This window comes from Pteropus alecto, unplaced genomic scaffold (genome assembly GCF_000325575.1).
Source record: "Pteropus alecto unplaced genomic scaffold, ASM32557v1 scaffold43, whole genome shotgun sequence".
Classification (NCBI taxonomy): Eukaryota; Metazoa; Chordata; class Mammalia; order Chiroptera; family Pteropodidae; genus Pteropus; species Pteropus alecto.
This window is the reverse complement of record NW_006435764.1, coordinates 3,712,888-3,722,329: the sequence shown is the minus strand read 5'-3', so window position 1 is coordinate 3,722,329 and position 9,442 is coordinate 3,712,888. Positions and strand designations below refer to the sequence as shown.

The window sequence follows — 9,442 nt, the reverse complement described above, 5'->3', positions numbered from 1 at the left end:
GGGAAGGGTTTGTTTTGGTTGGTGGCCGCCGTGTGACAGAGAGCTGCAGCTCCATCGTGGGGACCTGAAATTTGCTGTGCTCTCGAGCCTTCTTGGAGGAGATGCCTGCCGGTTGTCGTGTCCCTGCGTTCGAAGTGCCGAGGTGGTCGTTCTGGGTTCACGAAGTTGGATTTCAACTGTGTTTACAGAAGAACTTTAAAAACCACAGAAATGGCTTCGTTTTTTCAACAAAACTTAAGAAAAAACACTTCTTCCTGGGCTTTGTTTCAGTTGCTGGGGCAACAGCATGAATAGAACAAATGCAAACTGACACCCTGGCCAATGTGGTCAGCTGGGGGGTGCGATAAACAGGCAGTGGCCACGTCTGAACCCCGTGGGGGCCTCCGCGGCAGCGGTGTGAAGAAGAGGAAGGAAGCAGGAGACCAGCGAAGGCGGCTGAGGAGCCGCCAGCGAGAAAACGAGAAAACGGGGGTGCACCGGCCGACGAGCTGGGTGAAGAGAATGTTCCAGTACGGAGGCTCTGCGGGTCGGCCGCGTTGAATGCTGCTGAGAGCCAGGCTCAGGTGAGGACAGGAGAGTTTCATGTGGCGTCAGCCCCACCTGGAGGTCATTGGTGGCTTGAAAGAGCAGTGTCGGTTGAGTGGCGCGGGGACACCAGGTCGGAAGGAGGTGAAGAGGGAGTGCTGGCAGACACGGGCTGCTTTTCTTCCTCTTAAATGACCACCGCCCGTCGTTGAGAAGACTAGCCCCGCAGAAAAGTGGACAAAGGCCATAAACAGACAGTTGGCAGAGGAGTGAAGTATACATGGCTCTGAAACGTGCAGACGGCAGCCACGGTCGCGGGCGAGAGGAGACAGGCGTCCTGTGTGGCTGGCGAGCGCCTGGGCAGCGGAGGCCGCGGGGAGCCGCTCGGCGCCCGCTCCTCGGCCCGCTTCTCGTCAGCGCGTTTGATCAGTGCCCCGACTCCTGGGAGCTCTGGTGTCTCCCGTAATATGAACACTAGATGGTCATAGGGTGGCCTGGCTCAATCAACTGTACTACAGACGAAAGTCTGTGTCAGGTAAAACGTTATAGTCTTCACGAAAGTAGAAGTTGTTGTTTGCTGCCATTGCGTAAATCCGCTCTTTGAGAGTGGTGCCCCCCTCGCCTCTCTAGAGATCGAGAAGGCGGCCAAGGGGCTGGTGTGGGCCGCAGGAGGCACTGGGAGTGTGCCTTCGAAGAGCCGGGCTGAGCATGTCTTCCTGCCTTGACCTTCTGTCCCGTAACCCACTTCACGCGAGGTACCCGTCTGCATCCAGGTGCCTCTTAGGGTTCTTTCACAGGCCGCATCCTGCTGTGCGTGTGCACTGGGTCGCACTCCACTGGAGAGGCTTCGCGATGAATCCACACCCCGTTTACCTTACTGCACCTAGAAATAACCGCAGCTCCTGTCAGGAGAGCGCCACACTTACCTGCTGTGGGTCATCGACAGAGGAAGCGAGCGAGTGACATAGTTTGAGAGCCTGGCAGGTAGCAGTGGGGTGTACCGTAGCTGTCTGGTGTAGGGGGAAGACTTTCTTGGTCACCTTTTTGTGGAGGAGAGGGACACTACAAACCTTTATGAGCTGTATGTGCTCCTGCCACCTACATCAGCCTGGTTCTACGGACCTTTCTCCACTTTGGCCTTTGAGGAGAGCACGTGTTCACATGTGGACTTGAAGAAAAATAAAAAACAAGGCACATGCAAGTAGACCGAATCCGTCTCCCACCAGTGTACACTGGTGTTGTACAGCCTTACATTTCTGTCGTCAGGACTCTCTAGGATCTTGTTTAAATTTACTTAATTTCTTTCGAGTTTCAGACTGTGGTTATTCAATTCCTTTTTCTTCATTTCTTTGAATATCCTGGTTTCACTTAACATTTTACATTTCATTTTAGATGTCTTTACTTCTTAGAGCCAAGGGAAAGACGTTTAAGACTCGAAGCATCTTAAGTGATAGTTTAACCGTCTCATGTTACAGAGAAGAAAACAGGCTCAGGGGGATGAGGTTACTTGCCCAAAGGTCGACCGAATCCCTATTCTGTTAGTCTTCCTCATGAAGTTCAGGGGCGTGAGGGGTGATTTGATACCCTTGCGTCATCAGGTCTGGCTAGGTAACCTGCCATAATTTTGAGGGGGGGCGGTGTGTGGCTTTAATTGCATCGTAACAGTTCTAATAAAGATAATTTATCTGCTACAGTAACTCATTTACAGTCATGGAGACAATCTGGTTGAACTCTTTATTTTTTTGGTTGAAAAGGTTGAAGTCTAGAGATGTGAATTTATTCATTCAAGAGTGTAGACCATAAACATTTACTCTGCGCTTAGTGTTTAACGTGACTCAGAGCAGTGTTGTCTGGTAGAACTTCGTATAATATCGTATAAATACAATGGAAAATTCAGTTTCTTAGGCTTACTAGCCACATTGCAGGTACCGTGCTGTGTGTGGCCGACAACGCTGTATTGGACAGTGCAGGTCTAGAGCACTTAACCTTTACAAAAACTTTTTTTAGAGAACTTTAAAAGTGTCGGTGGTAGAGACCAAGGCTTTATGAGTAAGATTAGAATTGTCAACTGGAAACTGGGTTTGTGCTCAAAAGTAGGGAGAACTTAACCCTCGGAGCTCGTGACAGTGCTACCACTCGCTGGTTGCGGCTTGGGCCTGGTTTATATTCCATCCATTCTTTAGGACAGCAGTCAAGAACCTGTATGAAGGGTTTTCTTCCTTTTCCATCACTTACGTATCTTGTTTTGCCGGTGGAAAATCCTGTCCTTGGAACGAGTTTCCAGTGAACACATTCATTCACCTTCATGGTGCTCACACATTTTTCAACCTCTGTACTTTTATTTCACATATGGATCACTCGATTACCAAAATGCCCTACAAAAAGTTTTGATGTTATGCTTTGCATCATGGAAGTTTCAGCTTGTACCTCGAATCGAGCGTGCCTGCGTCCCGGGGCAGGGCCAGCCAGGTCCGGTTTGGTACCTGGGTAATTGAGATCGTGAAGTCTTCTGTGCCTCGCTCTACATCTTGCATGTTGTTTTAACCAGCGGAGTTGGTTCTCCGGGCTTTACTTTGGATGCTAATTTACTAATTTATGACTTGGCTCCATTTTAATAGCAAGTGAGATTGGGTCGCTTCACGCATGATTGCAGTGATTCGAGTGTCCATTAGGTTGCATAGCCAGACGGTGATGTAACCCAGTCAGGTGCCAAGGTCTTTACTTAAAGTACTTTCCATACATGATTTTGTTTTTAAAAGGTGGTAGTATGGATTTACCTTGAGTGTTTTATACTTTAAACAGTAGTCTTTTTGCATTCTTAGACTTTCGATTAGTGGTTTAGAAGCCTTAATATTCTTGCCATGGCTTGTATTAAAGTGCTGTTTCTGACATTAGCTGGTCGTGTGTGTGTGTGTACGTGTGCACGTGCACGCGTGTTCAGTTTTGATGATTTTTGTGTTCAATATTTTGTCCATTTTTTAAAAAATCAACAGTGTGCTAGGCCTTAAGGATAAAATGGTGAACAGGATCTCATAGAGATGGATTATCTTCCCATCTCTTCAGACTTGGGTGATTTGGAGGACATTTGTGAGGATGCTTGCAGAAATGGGATGGGGGTCCACATTAAAATGATACTCTGGTCGACTTGGTGCACTGTAGGACTTCCTGATAGTAGTAAGTAGAGTTTCTTGCTTTTGTGGGTCCAGGCCTTGGGCTATATCACCTGTCTGGATTTGAGAGGGTGTTTTTAGTTGTCTATGGGATATATGCTATAAGGAGAAAATGCTTTCTCATATATTATGTAGTAGCTCTGGCTTCCTCTTGTGAATTTGCATTAGTGAGGAATATCATGGAATTCATAGTAAAAATTCACATGACAGCATAAGGAGCAGATGACTGCTGCTTTTCTTTCTTAAGGTGAGTTTTAAAAAAAGTAAATTCGGGGTTCACGTAAGGGTTATTGGAGTGAGTGCTCGCTCTTCTCAGCTGTGAAATGGGAATGACGCTGGCAGAGCGGGTCCGCGAGCTCCGTGACTCAGCGGGTGCAGATTTAGACTGTCCCGCTGAGAGAGTGCTCTTTTGCTGTTTTAGGCTTAACCAGTCTTGTCCCCGACTGATATTTTTATGATGATGTCGTTCTTGCTTTCTCTCCATTGGCCTTAGTCAGAGTCAGTAGTGTTGAAAGAGGAGACGCTTTGTGCTAGGGTTAGGTTATGTGGCCACTGAATAAAATATGGCTCTTTTAAGGAATGACAAGCAAAAATAAATAGAAAAGTATATATTTATAAAATCTTTTATTAAGTTTATTGGGGTGACATTGGTTAATAAAATTATATATTTTAATCTTGATTTCCTTGTTTGAGGAGGCCCTTCTCGGTCCGTTTACTCAGGGAGAATAATCTAACGATATGGCTGCCGTAGACCAAACGTTTGTGGCCCCCCAGGATTCACACATGGAAACCTCCTCAGCGTGGTGGTGTTGGGGGCGAGACGTTTGGGGGAGTGATTGGATCGTCATGGGGGTGGAGCCCTAACGAATGGGATCTGTGCGGGTAGCACAGAGACCCCGGGAAGAGTCCTCCCCTTTCCAGCACGTGAGGTCGCAGTGAAAGGATGGCCGTCTGAACCGGGACGTGGGGCCTCAGCGGACACGGAACCTCTACATGCTGTGATCTTGGACTTCCAGCCTTTAGGACCGTGAGGCGTGATTCCTGTTTATGAGCCACCCAGGCTGTGGCGTTGTTACAGCAGCTGGCACGGACTGAGACACCTATTACATGACGTAATATTTAATATTTATTAACAAACCCATGTTGTTCCTCCATTCGCTTCCCGCGACATCGTGCCGTTGCTTCCACTCTCTTTAGCCACGCCCCTTTCTCATTTCCATCCTTTAATTATGATGTAAAACTTAGTCTCCTAGAAGTTACATACCGGGGGAGAATTCCCCCTTTTTGAGCTTATGTATTCTTTGGGAAAAACCTTTCATCATTCTCATGCCTCCATCGTCATCTGTATATTTTAACTTCCAAAACAAACATCTCCTCTGGCCTCGTTAGCTCTTTTTCAGTGGTCCCGTGTCACAGTTTGTCTGGGTGCTGTTCTTTCCAGGCCAGCGCCAGAGACTCTCTTTGTTTCCTGAATCATGCCTTGCTAACTTCCCCTTCACTGCCGGCACCCTCTGGGCACCCACGGGCTTCGGGCAGACTGTGTGTCACTCCCTTTGAGCTCCTCCCGCTGTCAGCATTTTCAGGTCTCTTTTCCTTGAGGCCGGTCACGCAGAGGACACTTCTCCATTCTTCAGCCTCCCTGGGATGCGGAAGGAGCTGGCTTGGCGTGGGGTGGGCAGGTGTGTGTGCCCGAGTCTCAGCTTTCATTCTGCAAGTGCCACGGTCCTTGGGTTTTTGGCGGTGCCGGGATCTCCAGTTCAGAGACTGTCCTTTTTGGCTTCCTCCCGTCGTCTGCTAGGGTGGGAGGGGGAAGGGAGGACGGAGATGTAGGGATCTAATGTTCATTAAATACCTTTGAGCCAGTATTCCTTCTGCTTCCTTCCAGTACCTCTGCCATTGTGTCTCCTGGTCCTTGTGGATTGTGCCTTAAAAAAACAGGACAAAACAACCAAAACAGCTTTTTTTTTTCCTTTTTCAAACTGCAGTTCTAGAGACATGCCCCTGTGCGCTCAGGACGCGCTCTGCGCCCAGCAGCCCCATCCCTGCACTGCCGCGCGCTCCCACCTGTTTTCCATCTTTCGATCTTGTTTCTCATATTCTCACACTGCAGAATAACCGTGTTTCTTACTCAGTAGTACAGAGCCAGTCTGTTCCCTCGGTGGGCTAAGTGGAAAGACTGAGCAGAAGAGTGGGTTATGTTTCAGCACACTTACAACGAAATAAGCACCTGTGTTCCAAATGCTGTGAGCATGTTCCATCGCTGTCTTTTCTTCTGGCCCCCCTGGTGGCATTGTGTGGGGAGGCAGGCTGGCAGGTTGGCACAGCTCTGCTGGGAGCAAGTGGGTGAAGTGGGTGGTCTCGCCTGGTGGGAGAAATTATTGCAGATCAGCTTTGAGGGTCCTGCAGCCACTCAGATATAAATGCCAAATGTGTGCGTGTGTGTGTGCGTGTGTGTGTGTGTGTGTGTGTACACATACATTTTGTGGAGTACATAACTATATCCGATTCTTGAAGGAGTCTGGGATGCTAACGCAGCGATGTGATGGGACTAGAATTACCTGTGACGTTTAGCAGTGCACTCTTTACACTAACGTGTTAAGCTTGTGTCTAAGAACGAGCGGCACATGGTGACACATGATCTATTGTTATGATTTAGAGTAAAAGTTTAGGCAACCAGTTATACTTTTTCAGGTGTATGTTCAAAATGCATTTAACTTAGAATTAAATATTTTCATTTTAACCTAGGTTTGTTACTGTTTTTGTTGATTCATTTTGTTTGTTTTAAGGCATAGTTAGCATCATTTCTGTTTATTTGAGGGAAAACACTGAGATCACAATGTAGTGTCAGTTTTATGGAAGAAAGATATTAAATGAACAGCATTTTTTTTGAGATGCCTTGTAGACTGAGGTCCTACAGGATTTTTGGTTACTGTGATTGTCCATAGCTTGAGGCTTTCTCAGCAGTATTAAGGTAAATGAAGTGCCTGGGAGGATGGTTTATAGGTCTTCGTGTGTAGCGCTTGGTTGATGGTAGAGCCAGCTAGTACTGCGGTATATTTAATATTCTGCTCACAGTTCCTAGTAAACATTGTGATTGTTTAACAATATTACACGGGGCTACTCGGGGACATTTAGAGGGAGACACTTTTAAAATTTTAGTATTTTAAAGTATGATGCCTTTGCAGTCAGCCCTGTGTTGGATAAGAATATCATTGATGTTTTCATAATATAAAGATAAAGTTATTTGTTCACTGGTAGTGCTATTATGGTGTCTCTTTCTGGGTGATTGTTAAGTATAGAATTAAAGCTGAGATAGAGGGATGACAGGGCCCTTTTTTCCTGTTTTCAAATAGAAAAAAGTTCAATTAACTAGAACTTTTCTGTCCTCTGAGGTATAATTCTGTGTGAATCAAGACCTTGAACCAGTATCTTCAATGGCAACTGTCATCGGACGAGAAGAGAACATGTCGTGATTATATGCTCTTTTTTCTTTATAGGAGAGCTTCTGTTTCATGCCTGTATCCCACTTGATTCCTGCTAATCTGCTGATGCAGTGAATTGGAAGACAGCTGTTGCCAGGATAACCTGTAATGGGCAAGGAGCCACAGAGAAGAAAACATTTCTTTTAGTTTTTACACTTGGTTTGAAAGGTAAGACTATTAGGAGTATCGGGAGTTTCCTTCCATGAGTGACATCAAGGAAAGCAGTGTTCTGGCGTGAGACTCGAGTCTTGGTGGACCGGGGCTAGGTCACCTCTTTGAGCCAGGTACAGTATGGTTTTGTGGCACTGTGCTATTTTTAGGAAGTTAAATAGCAGGCTCTGTAATTCGCTCCAGCGTGTCTTACCGTCTGCAGCACCCATGTGAGTCCCAGTTTCCAGGGTGGATTGAGCTGGGCCCCGAGGACCAGCCAGGCCTAGCAAGCTGAAGCAGCATGCAGAGAAAGACAGCGAGTAGCCCCCGCTGCTGCTTCTAGGCCACCTGGGGCGTGTGCACGCGTGCGCGCTCGCTCCCTCGCTCCTTCGCTCCCTCTCCTCCTCTCCTCCTCCCCTCACCCCGTGAGAGAGAGACTGAGATTGAGATTTGAGAGAGCTTGTCTTGTTTTACACCAGCCAAAGGACACCTGGCTTCTAGCCAGCCAGCTGACTCCTTTTGAGTCCTCGTTGCTCTCACTTTGGAACTCTTAACTGAAATTTTTTATTAAAGACCAGAGGTCGACTTTGCATATTTCACTTTTGGCTTGGTTGGCACTTAAGAGAAAGCAGCCCAGTAGGGACTTTTGGGGGACGTGCTCACGTTCTTAATCCATTTTCATCTGCTCCACCATTATCTCTACGAGGTGGGCAGAAACTCTTTAGTCATCTGCCTTTCAGAGGTCACCTGAGGAGTCCCTAGCTCTGCTGTGGCAGACCTTTGCTTCTAATCCCCAGGCCGTCCTTTCCTGGGCAGAAATACCACTTTACACATGACCTCCTCTCCTCCAGCCCCGCTGGGCGACTCTCTTCAGCCCTCTGGCCACCCCTTGTGCTCACACTGTGAAATGAAGTTCCAGCTCCGTGCCCTGATACTCAGATTCCTACGTAAATCTTCTCACTTCTCCAGCTTCATCTCCGTGTTATTCTGCATAAATCCTGACGGGTAGAATTCCCTCTAAAGTTTTTATTCACCTCTTGGCACCTGTTTCATATGTGGTTTTTTGGTTTGTTTTGGTCATGGGGCTCAGCCCTTCCCTTTCTCCACCAGGGGTGTGTTCTAACCTGTGGCCAAGGCCTCTTCGGTTTCCCACCTTCCAGACTGAGTGGACAATCCAGCCCCAGTCAGGTGTTCAGATTTAAGAAGTCGTTACCATGTGGTTGTGAACGATGATCTGACTGTCAGGTTTATTTATAATGAAGAAGATAGTTTGTAATGCACATGATCTGTTATTTTGCCTTTGTCATCAGTCGATTCGGAGCTGGGGGTAGTGGGAAGAAAGATACTAGGTTTGGGACCCCACTGAGACCTCCACTTTGAATTCAGTAGGTTATTTTAGACATAGAGCATTATATTAGTTTCAGGTGTACAACACAGCAATTCGATACGTGTGTATGTTGCGGAACGATCACCAGTAAGTGTGCTTACCATCCATCACTACACAGTCACACATTTTTTCTCTTGTGTTGAGAACTTTTAAGGTCTACTCTCTTAGCAGCCTTCAGCTATACTGTACAGTGTTGTTAACTGTGGTCACCATGCTGTCCACTGCATTCCATGACTAAACTTTGTAACCGGAAGTTTGTACCCTCTGATCCCCTCCACATTTTGCCACCTCCATCATGTGGCTTCATTGCTGTTCCGTGTATTGGATCTTATGACTTCCAGGGCTCAGCTTTGTTTCTATCTTTTTGTCAAAACTTTATGCATAGTTCCAGTTCCTTTGTTCCTTTGTGAACTCTGAGTATCTCATGAAATTATTTTAGGATTATTTCTTCTCTTAAAGTAGATTTTAAATACTCAGTGAGCAAGGAGTTTTTCCTTCTGATTTATGTCTTGAGTACTTTTTAAATAATGAGAATTATTAATTGGTGGTAGGAGTTAAAATTTCAGAGACATATCTCAGGATAACATTTTGAAGACTTCGTCTCTTTTTCCTCCTTTCTGTGTTTTTGTTTTATTTTGTTTTGCTTTGCTGATAGAGACTCTGAGCTTTGGTAGCTTACAGAATAATTCCTTACCTTTGGCTGTGTTCCTCCCTTTGTTTACTTCCCT

General features: G+C 46.4%; 1 protein-coding gene across 8 annotated transcripts in view; it reads left to right on the top strand.

Moving 5' to 3' along the window:
- Window positions 1–7,192: 7,192 nt before the first annotated feature.
- The window catches only part of PPP6R3 (protein phosphatase 6 regulatory subunit 3), an 85,820-nt gene continuing 83,570 nt past the window's right edge, over window positions 7,193–9,442 (top strand). For all 8 annotated transcript variants that reach the window (XM_015588731.2, XM_015588730.2, XM_006911005.2 and 5 more), the window contains exon 1: window positions 7,193–7,345. The gene's annotated coding sequence lies outside the window, so the exon portion shown is untranslated. The remainder of the gene's footprint in view (window positions 7,346–9,442) is intronic.